Genomic DNA, 17,763 nt, shown 5'->3' on the forward strand with positions numbered 1-17,763 from the left:
TCCATATATTGTCTACAAGAGACGCATTTTGAACCTAAAGATACACGCAGACTGAAAGTGAAGGGATGGAGAAGAATATTTCATGCCAATGGGCCTCAAAAGAAGGCTGGGGTAGCGATTCTCATATCAGATAAATTAGACTTTAAACTAAAGACTGTAGTCAGAGATACAGAAGGACACTACATAATCCTTAAAGGGACTATCCACCAAGATGATCTAAAAATTGTAAATACCTATGCTCCCAATATGGGAGCAGCCAATTACTTAAGAAAACTGTTAATCAAGATAAAAAGTCATATTGATATGAATACACTAATCGTAGGAGATCTTAACACGCCTCTCTCAGAAATAGACAGATCATTGAAGCAGAAAATCAATCAAGAAATAAGAGCATTGAATGACACTTGCACCAGATGGACCTCATAGATATATGTAGAACATTCCACCCTAAAACAACAGAGTACTCATTCTTCTCAAGTGCACATGGAACCTTCTCCAGAATAGACCACATACTGGGTCACAAATCAGGACTCAACCGATACCAAAAGACTGAGATTATTCCCTGCATATTCTCAGATCACAGTGCTTTGAAACTGGAGCTCAATCACAAGGAAAAGTTCAGAAGGAACTCAAACACCTGGAAGCTAAAGACCACCTTGCTTAAGAATGCTTGGATCAACCAGGAGATCAAGGAAGAACTGAAACAATTCATGGAAACCAATGACAATGAAGACACTTCGGTCCAAAACCTATGGGATACAGCAACGGCCGTCCTAAGGGGGAAATACACAGCCATCCAAGCCTCCCTCAAAAAAATTGAAAAAATCCAGAACACAGCAGCTGTCTCTATGCCTTAAAGAACTGGAGAATCAACAACAAATCAAACCAACCTCACACATAATAAGTGAAATCATCAAGATTAGGGCTGAGATCAATGAGGTAGAAAAAAGGGATACAGTAGAAAGTATCAATGAAATTAGAAGCTGGTTTTTTGAAAGAATCAATAAGATCGATAAACCATTGGCCACATTAATCCAAAAGAAAAAAGATAAAGCCCAAATTCATAAAATTATGAATGAGAAGGGACAGATCACAACTAACACCAAGGAAGTAGAAACAATCATCAGAAGTTATTATCAACAGTTATATGCCAATAAGTTTAGCAACCTAGATGAAATGGAAGCATTCCTGGAAAACTATAAACTACCAAAATTGAACCAGGAAGAAATCGACAACCTGAATAGACTAATATCTAATAACTAGATTGAAGCAGTAATCAAAAACCTCCCAAAAAACAAGAGCCCAGGACCTGACGGAGTCCCTGGGGAATTCTACCAAACTTTCAAAGAAGAAATAACACCTATTCTCCTGAAGCTGTTTCAAAAAATTGAAGCAGAAGGAAAACTTCCAGACTCTTTCTATGAAGCCAGCATTACCCTGATCCCCAAACCAGGCAAAGACCCTACCAAAAAGGAGAATTTCAGAAAAATACCACTGATGAATATGGATGCTACGATTCTCAACAAGATCCTAGCAAACAGGATACAACAGCACATTAAAAAGATTATCCACCATGATCAGTTGGGATTCATCCCTGGGCTACAAGGATGGTTCAACATTCACAAATCAATCAATGTGATACAACAAATTAATATGAGAAGAGAGAAGAACCACGGTCCTCTCAATTGATGCAGAAAAAGCATTTGACAAAATCCAGCATCTGTTCCTGATTAAAAAGCTTCAAAGTATAGGGATGGAAGGAACATTCTTGAACCTCATCAAATCCATCTATGAAAGACCCACAGCAAATATCATCCTAGTGGGAAAAAACTTGCGTCCTTCCCGATGAGATCAGGATCACGACAAGGATGCCCACTTTCACCACTCTTGTTCAACATAGTATTAGAAGTCCTACCAACAGCAATCAGTCAACAAAGAGAAATAAAAGGTATCCAAATTGGCAATGAAGAAGTCAAACTCTCTGTCTTCACAGATGACATGATTCTTTATATGGAAAACCCAAAAGACTCCACCCCCAAACTACTAGAACTCATACAGCAATTCAGCAACGTGGCAGGATACAAAGTCAATGTGCAGAAATCAGTGGCTTTCTTATACACTAACAATGAACTATTTCTTATACATTCCACATGAGTGAAACCATCTAATTGTCTTTCTCTTATTGACTTCTATAATTTAGCATAATACCCTCCAGTTCCATCCATGTCATTGTAAATGGTATGGATTCATCCTTCCTGATGGCTGAATAATATTCCATTGTATACACAAACCACATCTTCTTTATCCATTCATCTGTTAAAGGACATCTTGGTTCCTTCCACAGTTTGGCTATTGTGAACGTTGCTGCTACAAACACTGGGGTGCACATGCTCCTTCTTTTTGCTACATCTGTATATTTGGGGTAAATACCAAGTAGTGCAATTGCTGGTTCATAGAGAGTAGCTCTATTTTTAACTTTTCGAGAAACCTCCATACTTTTTTTCAGGGTGGCTGTACCAGTTGCATTCCCACAAATGGTGGCAGAGGATTCCCCTTTCTCCACATCTTCACCAACATTTGTTGTTCCTTGTTTTATTAATTTTAGCCATTCTAACTGGTGTAAGGTGGTATCTCATTTTAGTTTTGCTTTGTATTTCCCTGATGACAAGTGATGTCGTGCATCTTTTCATGTGTCTGTTGGCCATTTGTATGACTTACTTTACTTACTTTAGAGAAGTACCCCTTTATTTCTTCTGCTCATTCTTGACTAGATAGTTTGATTTTTGGGTGTTGAGTTTGAGAAGTTCTTTATACATCTTTGATGCCATCCCTTTATCTGTTATGTCTCTTGCAAGTATCTTCTCCCATACTGTGGGTTGCCTTTGTTTTCCTGACTGTTTTCTTTGCTGTGCAGAAGGTTATTATCTTTTTTTTTTTATGCCAGTACCATGCTGTCTTGGTGATCACAGCTTTGTAGTTAAAGCTCAAAATCAGGTAACATGATGCTCCCTGTTTTATTTTTGTTTTTCAACATTTCCTTAGTGATTCGGGGTCTATTCTGATTCCATACAAATTTTAGGATTATTTGCTCCAGCTCTTTGAAAAATACCTGTGGAATTTTGATCGGAATGGCATTAAAAGCATAGATTGCTCTAGGCAGTATAGACTTTTAAACAATGTTTATTCTTCCGATCCAAGAGCATGGAATGGTCTTCCATCTTTTTGTGTCTTCTTCAATTTCTTTCATGAGTGTTCTGTAGTTCCTCGACTACAGATCCTTTACCTCTTTGGTTAGGTTTATTCCCAGGTAACTTATGGTTCTTGGTGCTATAGTAAATGGAATCGATTCTCTAATTTCCCATTCTGTATTTTCACTGTGAGTGTATAAGAAAGTCACTGATTTATGTACATTGACTTTGTATCCTAGGCAGTATAGACATTTTCACAATGTTTATTCTTCCGATCCAAGAGCATGAAATGGTCTTCCATCTTTTTGTGTCTTCTTCAACTTCTTTCATGAGTGTTCTGTAGTTCCTCGAGTACAGATCCTTTACCTCTTTGGTTAGGTTTATTCCCAGGTATCTTATAGTTCTTGTTGCTATAATAAATGGAATCAATTCTCTAATTTCCATTTCTGTATTTTCATTGTCAGTGTAAAAGAAAGCAACTGATTTTTGTACATTGACTTTGTATCCTGCCACATTGCTGAATTGCTGTATGAGTTCTGGTAGTTTGGTGGTGGAGTCTTTTGACTTTTCATATAAAGTATCATGTCATCTGTGAAGAGAGAGAGTTTGATTTCTTCATTGCTGATTTGGATACCTTTTGTTTCTCTTTGTTGTCTGATTGCTGTTGCTAGGACTTGTAATACAATGTTGAACAAGAGTGGTGAGAGTGGGCATCCTTTTTGTGTTCCTGATCTCAAAGGGAAGGCTCTGAGCTTTTTCCCACTAGGATGATATTTGCTGTGGGTCTTTCATAGATAGATTTGATGAGGTTCAGGACTGTTCCCTCTATCCCTATACTTTGAAGCTTTTAAATCAGGAACAGAAGCTGGATTTTGTCAAATACCTTTTCTGCATCAATTGAGAGGACCATGTGGTTCTTCTCTCTTCTCTTATTGATTTGTTCTATCACGTTGATTGACCTGTGAATGTTGAACCATCCTTGCAACCCATGAATGAATCCCACCTGGTCATGGTGGATAATCTTTTTAATGTGCTGTTGGATCCTGTTTGCTAGGATCTTGTTGAGAATCTTAGCATCCATATTAATCAGGGATATTGGTCCAAAATTCTCCTTTTTGATAGGGTCTTTGCCTGGTTTGGGGATCAGGGTAATGCTGGCTTCATAGAAAGAGTCTGGAAGTTTTCCTTCTGCTTCAATTTTTTGAAACAGTTTCAGGAGAATAGGTGTTATTTCTTCTTTGAAAGTTTGGTAGAATTCCCCAGGGAATTCGTCAGGTTCTAAGCTCTTGTTTTTTGGGAGGTTTTTGATCACTGCTTCAATCTCGTTACTAGAAAGTGGTCTATTCAGGTTGTCAATTTCTTCCTGGTTCAATTTTGGGAGTTTATAGTTTTCCAGGAATGCATCCATTCCATCTAGGTCCTTAACTTATTGGCATATAACTGTTAATAATAACTTTTGATGAGTGTTTCTACTTCCTTGGTTTTTGTTGTGATCTCCTTTTTCATTCATAATTTTATGAATTTGGGCTTTATCTTTTTTCTTTTGGATTAATGTGGCCAATGGTTTATCTATCTTATTGATTCTTCCAAAAAACAGCTTCTAGTTTCATTGATTCATTCTGCTTTTTCTCTAGTTTCAAAACAGACACATAGGCCAGTGGAACAGAGTAAAGAGCCCAGATATGGACTCTCAACTCTATGGTCAAATAATTTTTGACAGAACAGGAAATAATATACAGTGGAAAACAAACGGTCTCTTCAATAAATTATGCTGGGAAACCTGGACAGCTATATGTAGAAAAATGAATTCTCTTACACTGTCCACAAAGATAAACTTGAAAAGGATAAAAGACCTCAGCAACTCAGAGACAGGAATCCATCAGAATCCTAGAGGAGAACATAGGCAGTAACCTCTTAGACATCAGCCACAGCAACTTCTTTTAAGAGATGTCTCCAAAGGCAAAGTAAACAAAAGCAAAAAGAACTTTGGGATTTCATCAAGATCAAAAGCTTCTGCACAGCAAAGGAAACAGTCAAGAAAACAAAGAGGCAACCCACTGAATGGGAGAAGATATTTGCAAATGATGGTGCAGACAAAAGGTTGATATCCAGGATCTATAAAGAACTTCTCAAACTCAACACACACAAAACAGATAGTCATATCAAAAAATGGGCAGAAGATATAAACAGACACTTCTCCAATGAAGACATACAAATGGCTAGCAGACACATGAAAAATGTTTATCATCACTAGCCATCAGGGAGATTCAAATTAAAACCACATTGAGATACCACCTTACACCAGTTAGAATGGCCAAAATTAGCAAGACAGGAAACAACATGTGTCGGAGAGGATGTGCAGAAAGGGGAACCGTCTTCCACTGTTGGTGGGAATGTCAATTGGTGCAGCCTCTTTGGAGAAAAGTATGGAGATTCTTCAAGAAATTAAAAATAGAGCTTCCCTATGACCCTGCAATTGCACTACTGGGTATTTATCCCAAAGATACAGATGTAGTGAAAAGAAGGGCCATCTCTACCCCAATGTTTATAACAGCAATGGCCATGGTCACCAACTGTGGAAAGAACCAAAATGCCCTTCAACGGACAAATGGATAAGGAAGATGTGGTCCATATACACAATGGAGTATTATGCCTCCATCAGAAAGGATGAATACGCAAGTTTTGTATCAACATGGATGGGACTGGAAGAGATTATGCTGAGTGAAATAAGTCAAGCAGAGAGAGTCAAATATCATATGGTTTCACTTATTTGTGGAGCATAACAAATAGCATGGAGGACATGGGGAGATGGAGAGGAGAAGGGAGTTGAGGGAAATTAGAAGGGGAGATGAACCATGAGAGACTATGGACTCTGAAAAGCAACCTGAGCATTTTTAGGGGCTGGGTTTGGGAGGTTGGGGAGCCAGGTGGTGGGTATTAGAGAGCGCACGGATTTCATGGAGCACTGTGTGTGGTGCAAAAACAATGAATTCTGTTACACTGAAAATAAATAAAAATTTAAAAAACAAATTTTATTATCTTGATGAAGAACCAAAAGTTCATTTTTGCTTTTGCTTCCCTTGTCTTTAGAGACATGTCTTGCAAGAAGTTCTGTGACTGAGTTCAAAGAGATTACTGCCTGTGCTCTTCTTTATGATTTTGATGGAATCCTTTCTCACATTTAGGTCCTTCATCTATTTTGAGTTTATCTTTGTGTATGGTAAAAGAGAATGGTACAGTTTCATTCTTCTGTACGTGGCTATCCAATTATCCCAGCACCATTTATTGTCTTTTTTTCTGTTGGATATTCTTTCCTGCTCTGTCAAAGATTAGTTGATCATGAGTTGAGAGTCCATTTCTGGAGTCTCTTTTCTGTTCCATTGATATATATGTCTGTTTTTGTGCCAGTACCATGCTGTCTTGATGAACACAACTTTGTAATATAGCTTGAGATCAGGCATTATGATACCTCCTCAGCTTTGGTTTTCTTTTTTAACATTTCCCTAGCCATTTAGGGTCTTTCTGGCTTCATAAAAATTTTAGGATTATTTGTTCCAGCTCTGTGAAAAATGTCAATTCTATTTTAATTGGGATTGCTTTGAAAGTGTAGGTTGATCTGGGTAACATGTATATCTTAACAATGTCTATTATTCTAAGAATACCTAAACGACCTGGAGAAGGAGAAGCAAATAAAGTCTTAACCAAGCAGGAGAAGAGAAATAATAAAGATTAGAGCAGAAATCAATGAAATACAAACCACAAGAACAGTAGAACAGATAAATAAAACTAGAAGATGGTTCTTTGAAAGAATTTATAAGATTGATAAACCTCTGGCCACACATATCCAAAAAATTGAAAAGACCCAAATTAATAAAATCATGAGGGAAAGGGGAAAGATCATGACCAACACCAAGGAAATACAAGAATTTTAAGAACATATTATGAGCATCTATATGCCACAAAATTTGACAACCTGGAAGAAATGGATGAATTCCTAGAAACTTATAAACTACCAAAACTGAAACAGGAAGAAATAGAAAATCTGAACAGACCAATAACAAGAAAAGAAATTGAACAGTAAGTAAAAAAAGAAAAACTCCCCTGAAAACAAGAGTCCAGATGGCTTCCTGGTAGACCTCTACCAAACATTTACAGAAAAAATAATATCTATTCTACTAAAGCTGTTTCCAAAAATATAAACAGAAGGAAAACTTCCAAACTCATTCTATGAGGCCAGCATTACCTTGATTTGAAGACCAGAGAAAGACCCTATCAAAAAGGAAAATTACAGACCAATATCCCTGATGGACATGGATGCCAAAATACTCACCAAGTTATTAGCTAATAGGATCCAACAATACATTAAAAGGATTATTCACCACAACCAAGTGTTGATTTATTCCTGGGCTGGAAGGGTGGTTCAAATTCATAAATCAATCAATGTGATTGATAAATCACATTAATAGAAGAAAAGACAAGAACCATATGATCCTCTCAATAAATGGAAAAAGCATTTGACAAAATACAGCCTCCCTTCTTGATTAAAACTCTCCACAGTACATAGGGATAGAGGATGCTTACCTCAATATGATAAAAGCCATCTATGAAAAACCCACAGGAAATATCATTCTCAATGGGGAAAAACTGAGAACTTTCCCCTTGAGGTCAGGAACACAACAGGGAAGCCCACTTGTACACCTTTTGTTCAACTAATACTAGAAGTCCTAGCAACAGCAATGAGACAACAAAAGAAGTAAAAGGCACTCCAACTGACAAAGAAGTTGATCCCCAGATATTCTGTACCTTGTGATCAGACCAGAAGTGTACATGTTACAGGAGAGGAAGCTGTAGATGGAATCTCTGGGATTTATAGCTAGATAAAATGTGGAGCCTGCAGCCTCAGAGAGGAAAGTGATATAGGGAAAGGAAAGAAAACTGGTATTGTTCAGATGGAGCAATATAGGGGAAGCTTGTAAGGTTAAGACTACAATAATTAGAAGGGTTCTCCACTGAGGACCTAAACTAGAGGCATATGTTTGCCTATACTTCCATGCTGAGCAGTACTGGAAGCCAGGGAAGACAGATATCCAGCATCTCAAGAGAATACAGCAGTAGGTGCCTCAGCTTCTGGGAACTTTGGTACTGCCTTCCTGAACTATGCTCTAAATGGGTGCCCAGAGTGTCAGTGGGGTAGGGGCAGGAAGAGAGGAGAGCCAGCCTGGCTTTAGCATCTTAGTTTGGTTCCAACTCAGATCTCAGGTCTTCAGCTACGGTAGCCCCTCTGGGTTCTCACTAGTTAAATTGGAGATGTAGTTAACATTCAGTCAGAGCCCTTGGAGTTGAAGAATTGGGGAGAAGACCCTATATGGCAGAACATATGGCTCTTTGTGGGACAGATGGAGCATTTTCAGATTTGAGCTGATCAGTCCTGGGAACACCAAGGTTGCGACCAGCTTCTTCATTGACAGATTGAGCCTCTGAAGCTGGCTTAGGGCACTTAGGAACTTGAAGGGAGGTAACTTCAGGTCACTGACATGAAGGCTGAGGAGTTCTAGTGAGTGTCAGCTTGCGTGATCCCTTTCCTCTGTGTTTTGGATTTGCTTTCTGTGAAGGGCAAGTACACAAAGCTCAAAGTAGCCTGCCCCACTTCCCGACAGTTTTTTTGTATCTGTCTTCACAATGGAGAAAGAGTCCAAGTGGAACAGCCCTGAGTCTCATTGTAATGTACTCCGTGGAGTGCTATTCAGTCTCAGGAAGCAGAGCTGGAGGCCATGTAGAGCTCTGCCATGCACCCAGCTCAACTTCAGGTTGGCAGACAGATCCAGCACCTCTAGGAGAGGGGTCCATGGATCAAGGCTAGTGGTAGGAGAGGAACCAGGGAGAAGGCTTGGGAAGAGCCCTTGAAATTCCCTCTCTGTTAGACAGCTATGCCTCAGGGTTATATGAATAAGGATGATGGACAAATGGATATTATATCTATAATTCAGGTGATAACCATGGAAGGAAAGGGTGTTGAGGAATCACAAGAGCTCTAGGGCATCTGGAGTAAGGAACAGACCCCAGCAACAAGGAGTGTGATGCTCAAAAGGTGATGTAGCTGGTTCAGTCCTTCAGATGTCCCAGATGTAATCCCAGTGTTTCTCAGCTGAAACCTGAACTGTATTGTGAGGAAGTGTACAAAGGCATCTAGTTGGCAGGATAACAACTGTGCCCCAGAAGCACTGCCATTAGTCTCAGCCTTGTCTTTAACGGTGGAGCATGATGCAAAAACATGAAGTCCTGGGGCCAAAGAATAGAGTGGGATATAGTAGGAGATGCTAGGCAACATTGCTATTATTGCTATGCTACAATCAAGAGTAGTCCCTGCCCAGATCACTCATCAGAGGCTCATCAAGTCCTCCAGTAAGAGAGAGAAAAGAGTGAAGGAGAACAGAGGTCTTTCCATCCTTGATATTGGTTTAGGAAAAGGGGAAAAGAGGAGTGTCAAATGTGCCTTCCTAAAGACAAAAAGCCAATGGAGATAGAAACAGACAAGCAAGAAAAGCCTACAACTTGCAACAGGTACCAGCAGAGAAATGGGCAACATTTCCCAATCCTCCTGTCAGGGATTATTAGTGAAAATTTCTAAGTTCTAAGCTGAAGATTTCAAATTTCTAAGCTGTGGGGAGCCCTCAGCTATGAATGGCTACTTCCAAGATCAGGTAGCAGATTTATTTGTCTTGTTACAAGGTAGATTGGAGGAGAAAAAATAATAATGATACAAACATCATAAGACTTGAACATTCACTCTTATTTGATCCTTAGCCTTGTGATCTCTGTGATATATGTGGGATAATGTAGTCTTATCCTTATTTTACTCATGAGGGAATGGAATGTCAAAAACGTTAGGTGACTTACTAGATGTCACAAATAAAAGTGACAGAGTTAGGTCTATAGCCTGGGTTTCCTGCTTCCAACTATGGTGGTCTTTCCAATACAGAAGTTCTCAGGTAGGACTAAGGAAACATTTTAAGTGAAGTTTTGATGCTGTTTGTGTCAAGTTTATGAAGATAGCCTCAAAAGTTACTTCAGGTAAAATACAAAGGAAGTGGAAAAAGTGAATTAGAGAATGAAACAGAGGAAAAGCAGTAAAACAAAAAATGAAATCTTCATACTTTTGAGTTCAGAATATAGTGATAGAGGTAGGAGGTCCCACTGACACTTTCTCACTGCTTTCTTATTCTTCTCCAATGGTAAGGTCTCTAGTTCCTCCTTATGAAATGACCAACCACCATATGCCCTCCTTCTAGGTCCTAGAAAAGATTGAGGCAGGAGGCCAGTCTAGCAAAGAGAGATGGCAACTAACAACAGTGAGGGCATTGTCCTCCTGGTAGTTGGGGCTTATTCAGTAAGTCATGCCTTTGGGCAAAGGAGGATCTGGTATTAAAAGATACATACTTTTCTGTCTCCTGAACTTGAGTTCACCATGAGGATAATATGCTGGGGTGATCACGTAAAGCTTGTTTCAGAAGCACTAAAGCTCCCTTTCCTTGGCCACCAGATTTGTATGTGCTTCAGGTTCAGTGAAAATCTCAGAAGAGGCCTGAGGAGAAGGGCCAGGGGAGGCATTGTCTAAATGATTTGACCTTGCCAAATTATCAGCCTCATTGTGAATGTCACTTGACATACTTGATGCTGAGTCATTCTATTTTGCTGACTGGTCCCTTGCATTTTATGTTTTATTTGTTTGTTTTTATAAATGAAAGGTAACTATTTATTACCAAAGAGAAAAACGTATACAAAAAAATCTAGATTCTTTTTCTTCATGCATTACATAAAAATGATATGATCTTGTGGTTCATAAATGCTTAATTATTTGATTTGACCAGGGGAATAAAAAAAAGCAGCAAGACAGGCCTGGCTTTAAGACGTTTTTGTATTCAATTCCTTTTACTTTTACATCATCTCCAATTAGCTGATACATGTAAAGGGCAACTATAGAAGCCTGAATATCCATTGATACAAATGAAGGAGTAATGTTCGTTGCTAAGAAATTATATGCTTCAGTGGCAGAACCTGGGTTAATGTAAGCATTTTTTTCATGCTCAAATGCTTCAAATTTGTATGTGTATCCTGAGTTAAGAATGTCCTTATCAAACTGCCCTACAATAGGGCTAAGCTGGCCATGTCTCCAATGCAATAACTTGTTGCCTATGGATCAAACCAATTTTGAATTGCCCAGCAGTCACAACTTTTTGTTCTGGATAATTCAGATTCTCATGAAAAACTCCTCTCACTATATGAACATCACTGATCAGAGTCTTGAGATAAGTCATACCTCTCTTTGGTGCAAAGTTTTCCAGTACAGAGGATGTGCTGAACCTTTCCTGATACCAGTGGTTTTTAAAATTTAGTCAGCAAACTGTTTCACTGGCATGGGCTGAACAGGTCTCCATACCGACACTAACTGGAGAGAGAACAATCTTCATCTTTAGAGGGGGATCCCTTCAGATATGGACTTAAGTACATAGTTGAAGTGTTGATGTAGAAAGCATCCTGTCACTGTGCTCTGCTCAGTCACTACAACCACTGCTACTTTCTTCCTTGGGCTCCTCAGTAACCCCCTTGCATTTTAGAAAGGCTGTTTCTTGTGCTTACACTGTAGTCTCTCACTGTGTCAACTAGAATGCCCTGTGGGGCACCTGGGTGGCTCAGTGGGTTAAAGCCTCTGCCTTTGGCTCGGGTCATGATCTCAGGGTCCTGGGATCAAGCCCTGCCTCAGGCTCTCTGCTCAGCAGGGAGCCTGCTTCCTCGTCTCTCTCTCTGCCTGCTTCTCTGCCTACCTGTGATCTCTCTCTCTGACAAATAAATAAATAAAATCTTTAAAAAAATAGAATGCCCTGTTATTCTTGATCCTTTTCTATTCTAGTATCTAGAAGATTTCAAAGCCTGAAATAGAACTCAGACCAAGGAGACATAACGTCACTTGGGCAGAGATCCTAGGAATACAGAACTATTCTGGACTGTAGAGTGAATATCCTTTGTCCTTAGGAAATTTGTATTTGATGGAATTACCTGAGCCATCACTCAGATTTTCCACAAATGACATTTCCTCATTTGGCAAGTTAAATTAAAGTTTTAGCCAAATGTTTCCCTTAATCTCTGCCACTACCTAACTAGCATGAGGCCTCTGGCTTCCCCTACAGGGGGCCATCATTTCTATGTAGGGGAGATTCTCTGTTTTTGCTTTTTTCCTTATCAGTTTCTGCTACTTGTTCTATCTTGTCCACAAAGCTTACCTGGTATTGGGGTAGCAGTTAGTTTACTTTTGAGCAGAGGAAATGAGATAGAGTTGAAATTTCACAGGAAGAGTTCTTTCTCATCTCCTACAACAAGGATATAAATGCCTTTCTTCTGTGATTCTTTCCTCGACAATAGCCTATGCCCTCTCTCACACATAGATGTGACACCCTCTTAAATTAAAGTTGAGAAGAGCTAGGGCAAAGAGGAGAGTGCTTTGTAAACTTTGTAACTTCTACCAAATCTGCACGATTTTTTTCTCTCTTTTCCGCCTTATCAACTTTTTCTACTTCATGATTTCTTCTTTCCTTGTCTGGTTTGGGGATTTCTGTTCTCACTGCTTCTGTATCATGTTCTTCTGATACTTGAAAGAATAAGACTCTTCTCCATTTTCCAGGAGAGTTTCTTTCTTCTTTGCAATAAGAGCAATGCACTAGCTCCACCATTTCTATGACTTCCCTCTCCAGCTTCTTGGTAGTCTTAGTATTAAACTTCTCTGTAGCAGGAAGATTGAAAAAGAGCCCATAATATTACTAGAGGGAATTTGACCTTCAAACCAAGGCTGGGGGTATAGAGGAGAAAGAAGAAGAAAGAGAATGGTAGATTTCTATCTGAATGGTAAGATCTTCTTTTCCAGAGGATATGAGCCATTAACACATGGAAGAAAATCATGAAATCAGAGCCAGGACTAAGTTTGGGCAATTTAGTATTCCAAAGATGGAAAGATTCCCCACACTCTGATTCATATCATGCTTGACTTGATTGAAACCATATTTGAAAAATTTTTGCTGGTTTTTGGAGTAGCAATTATACAAATTTAGTTATAAAGATATTAAAATATTTTTCATCATCCCAATCATTAATTTTTCTTAAGCATGGACAAGTTACTCTTTCTTGCTTGCCTTTTAAATCTTTAAACTATAGCTAATGATAATACCTTCCTCACATAATGGCTGTGATAATCAGAATATAATCCTATACATAGTATGTATGCAACTGATTTCAATTAATATTTTTCACTTGGAAAGCTTTTTATCACTTATAAAATACTTTGGCACACTCAATTCATCCACACAATTATCCCTATATAAAGGATGCTACATTTGATTTTTTCAAACTGGGTATATTGCCACCAGAATAGAATTGAGATTGTATTAAGAACGAAGATAAGAAAAATGGATAGTAAGTATGCAGGTAACACACTCTGCCATGCATGTGTTGAGTGTAAATAAGAAAATGAATACAGTGATGGAAATTAAGAACTAGACCCTTTTCTCAATGACACCACTTTAGGAGATTGATATTCAAGCAAATATTTATATCCAAATAAACAACAAGAGAGACTGAGTCAGTGGCTAGAAAATGCTTGAAAGACAAAAACAAAGAACAAGAAAACAAACAAACAAAAAAAGAAACACTACAAAGCCTAAGATTTTAGTCAAAACTTGTGAATGTGTACGGAAAAATTAAATATAGATTTGTTTCCCAAACTTCAACAAAGCACCTCATGTGGTACTTAAGATAAATGAATGAATGTGATGGTGAAAAATATTTTAATATCTTCATAATCAAATTTATGTAATTTTTGCTCCAAAAGGAGGCAAAAAAAATTTCAAAAAGAGTTTCAGGCAAGTCAAGCATGATATGAATCAGAGTGTGTCCATTTTAAAAATCACAAGTGCAGCCTTATATTTTAAACTGAGAAACCCTTTCTCTCTCAAGAAACTATTCTGAGATAGAAACCCCAGTGGGAAAATTGATACATGCATATAGTAGTCTCACATCCTGGATTTCCCAGAGGCAGTTTTAGATTAGATGATGAGTCCTAATCTAATTTGCAAGACATCATCAGACAGAACTTTATGAAGATTTAATTGAGACATTAATTTTTACAATAAAAATAATGGAAGTTACTGTATAACAAAATGATGGCTAGTGGGTGGAAGAGTTTCTGAATCCCTGGATTCAGAAATTCTAAGCTATCATTAATTAATTAATTCTAAGCTATCCTTATTATGTAGTTGGTGACATGCATTTTTCTCCTAATCCATTTTCTGGAAAGTCCCTTTCTTACATCCTGCAAAAGTAAGTTTCAAGGTACTTGGAAGAATAGTCCTCCTTCTAGGAAAATATTGATCTTACCACATAAGAATTTACACTCCATACCACACTGGTTGAATGGAATATTAAAGTTCCTAAAAAGCAATGGTCATAAAAAGTTGGTATAATGTAGGAACAAATTTCATATCAAATATACATACATATAAATGAAAATGTAACAATTTCTTAACAATTTCCCTTACTGTTCTTTAATACTGTTGCAGCAACAAATAATAATGAACTATCAACTTGTTTTTTTGAACTTAAGTAATTTATTATAAAGTAGATCATTTCCCTCTCCACTTTTTAGGAAGAAAACACAAATGACCAATTAAGCTTTTAGTGAACCTTTGTTTACTAAAACATGTACACTCTAGTGAACCTTTGTTTAGGTAAAAATATTGACACTCAGAATACTGTATATTTGAATATTTTGACTGATGTTGTTAGAATTAGAATTAGCCCCTTAAGGAGCTTAGAAAGGGGTAATGTGTAAGGAAAACAAACAACGTATGCCTAAATGTCATTAGGCTAGCATAACATTATGGTCCTATAGAAATTTTAGATAATTGCTTTAAGGGTTTATTTAGCAGGGATAATCTAATCACTGAAATAATAGAGTCAATAAGAAAAGAACCACAAACAGAAATAAATACATTTTTCCTTTTATTTATAAATAACTAAAACAAAATGAGATAATATAATTGATCCCAGAACTATTAATCTAAATCATCAAATGGGACACAGAAATTTTTGTCACACAAGAACCATATGAACTACCCAGAAAACACCCAGATGTGTACATTCCCTAGTTCATGTACACTCTAAGTGCCAAAGAAGAACCCAGTACTTCCATTTATCTGTATAATCCGGCCACTTTATGATTATAAGTGGCCACATAGATATTTTATTTCATAAGCTGATAGAGTTAACATAACTAGACTTATATTTGAAGATTTGAATAACTATACAATCCTGATTGCTTTTTGTGATACTATACTGGCCTGATAACGGGGGGATCATCCAGTATAGTTTCGATGATACTGAGACGCCCCAGAACTTTCCTCAGGGCTGCTTTTATCTCCTTATTCCGAAGGCTATAGATGAGGGGTTTGAAGAATGGAGTTACCATAGTATAGAACAAAGTTGCAACTTTCTGTATACCAGCAGAATGCCCAAGTCCTGGGTTCGCATACATGATCATCAGAGAGCCATAGAATAGTGATACCACAGCCAAATGAGACCCACAGGTTGAGAAGGCCTGTGTCTCCCAGTGGCTGAAGGCATACAAAACACAGCTAATAGGACCCAAGGATAAAAAGGAAGTTACCAAAGATAACTAATGAGCTTAAAGTATAGCAAAGCTGTTGGATTGTTGGAGCAGAGGTACATGCCAATGCAAACAGTGGCCCTGGGTCACATACAACATGGTCAATAATGTTTGGACCACAGAAGGGCATCTGAGAGATGAATACAATGGGGATCAGGAACCACAGAAATCCACAAACCCAACAGATAATGACCAGTTTGGTACAGAAGTGTCCAGTCATGACGTTAGGGTAGTGCAAGGGATGGCAGATAGCAAGGTACCGATCAAGGGCCATGACAGCCAAGAGGAAACATTCAGATGTTCCCAAAGAGAAAAAGAAATAAAATTGGAGGAAACATCCAGTAAAGGAGATGGTCTTTTTATATGAGAGGAAATTGACCAACATCTTGGGAACTGTAGAAGAGACATACCAAATCTCTAGAAAGGAGAAATTTCCCAGGAAAATGTACATGGGGAAATGGAGTCAGCATTCACACCACAAAGCACAAGCAATGGCCCCATTCCCTGTTACAGTCAAGACATATGTTGTGGTGAAGAGTGAGAAGAGGAGGATCCGAATCTTCCACTCACAAGAAAAACCTAGGAGTATAAATTCTCTTACAGAAGCAAAGCTGAAGTATGACTCAGAAAAATTCATTGGGTCAGTAACCTGCAAGGTCAAGAGACATATTGCTATCATTCAGGACTAGTTTTAAATGTGCTCCTTTTTTGAATGAAGAAAAGACAATGAACATGGGGTCATTTTTCAGAAGAATCATCAGTTAGGAAGAGAGTGTAGTCTACTTGTTCTTGGTTATGTACTCTGAGTTTTGGGTATAGTAGGTAGCTGGCTGCACAGAAACAAACTTTGCCTGCTTCTGAATCTCTTCCTCATTATGGTACCATGATAGAACTAAGTAAAGTTAAATTCTTTTTTTCTTTTAGAAGGAAAAAGAGAGAGAGAGAGGGAGAGAGAGAGAGAGATGGAGGAGGGGGCTGAGGGAAAGGGAGAGAATCTTAAGCAGGTTCCACACTGAGCATGGAGTGCGATGCAGGGCTAGATCTCACGACCCTGAGATCATGACCTAAGCTGAAATCAAGAGTTGGACATTTAATCAACCGAGCCACCCAGGCACCCCAAGTTAAACTCATTTTGTAAAGCTTATTATTTTGGAGCAGGGACTATGTATGATAGTTTCTGGATAACATAAAACATAAAGTTAATACTTAATACATTACTAGTTTCTTATCCTAAACCCATCTTATAGGGCAATAGACTCAGTAAAGAAGGTTTTGATTTTACTATTTACATCCCAGTTAAATATGTTGCTTAATATATAATTTAAATATGAAAAATAAATAGACATGTTGTATAGTAAGTAATTTTAAGGCCAATATGCCTCATTTCTATTGCTATTTCTGTTAGCTTAAGCATCATAAAATGTCATACCATAATGTTACTCACCAGCACTGACTTTTAATATTACAGTGTTGCAGTGTCTTCTGTTGGAACCGGTGGCTTTAAGTTTTCACAATCTTTTACCTGCAACAGTTTGCAAAATAACAGCTAGGTGTGGGAGTTTATTTTTTGAAGACTTCCACTCCCATAAAATTTGGAACTTTTTTTTTTTTATATATATATATTTTTTTTTATTTCCAGCATAACAGTATTCATTATTTTTGCACCACACCCCGTGCTCCATGCAATCCGTGCCCTCTATAATACCCACCACCTGGTACCCCAACCTCCCACCCCCCGTCCCTTCAAAACCCTCAGATTGTTTTTCAGAGTCCATAGTCTCTCATGGTTGGAACTTTTAAAAAATAATACAACATGGATGGAACTAGAGCGTATCATGCTTAGCGAAATAAGTCAAGCAGAGAAAG

The 17,763-nt window shown here is 38.1% G+C and overlaps 2 pseudogenes; both read right to left on the reverse strand.

Moving 5' to 3' along the window:
* Nucleotides 1-11,025: 11,025 nt before the first annotated feature.
* On the reverse strand, nucleotides 11,026-11,656 carry LOC116590107 (annotated as a pseudogene).
* A 3,905-nt stretch (nucleotides 11,657-15,561) lies between these two features.
* On the reverse strand, nucleotides 15,562-16,561 carry LOC116590108 (annotated as a pseudogene).
* Between the last annotated feature and the right edge of the window lie 1,202 nt (nucleotides 16,562-17,763).

Source organism: Mustela erminea, chromosome 5 (assembly GCF_009829155.1).
Source record: "Mustela erminea isolate mMusErm1 chromosome 5, mMusErm1.Pri, whole genome shotgun sequence".
NCBI lineage: Eukaryota > Metazoa > Chordata > Mammalia > Carnivora > Mustelidae > Mustela > Mustela erminea.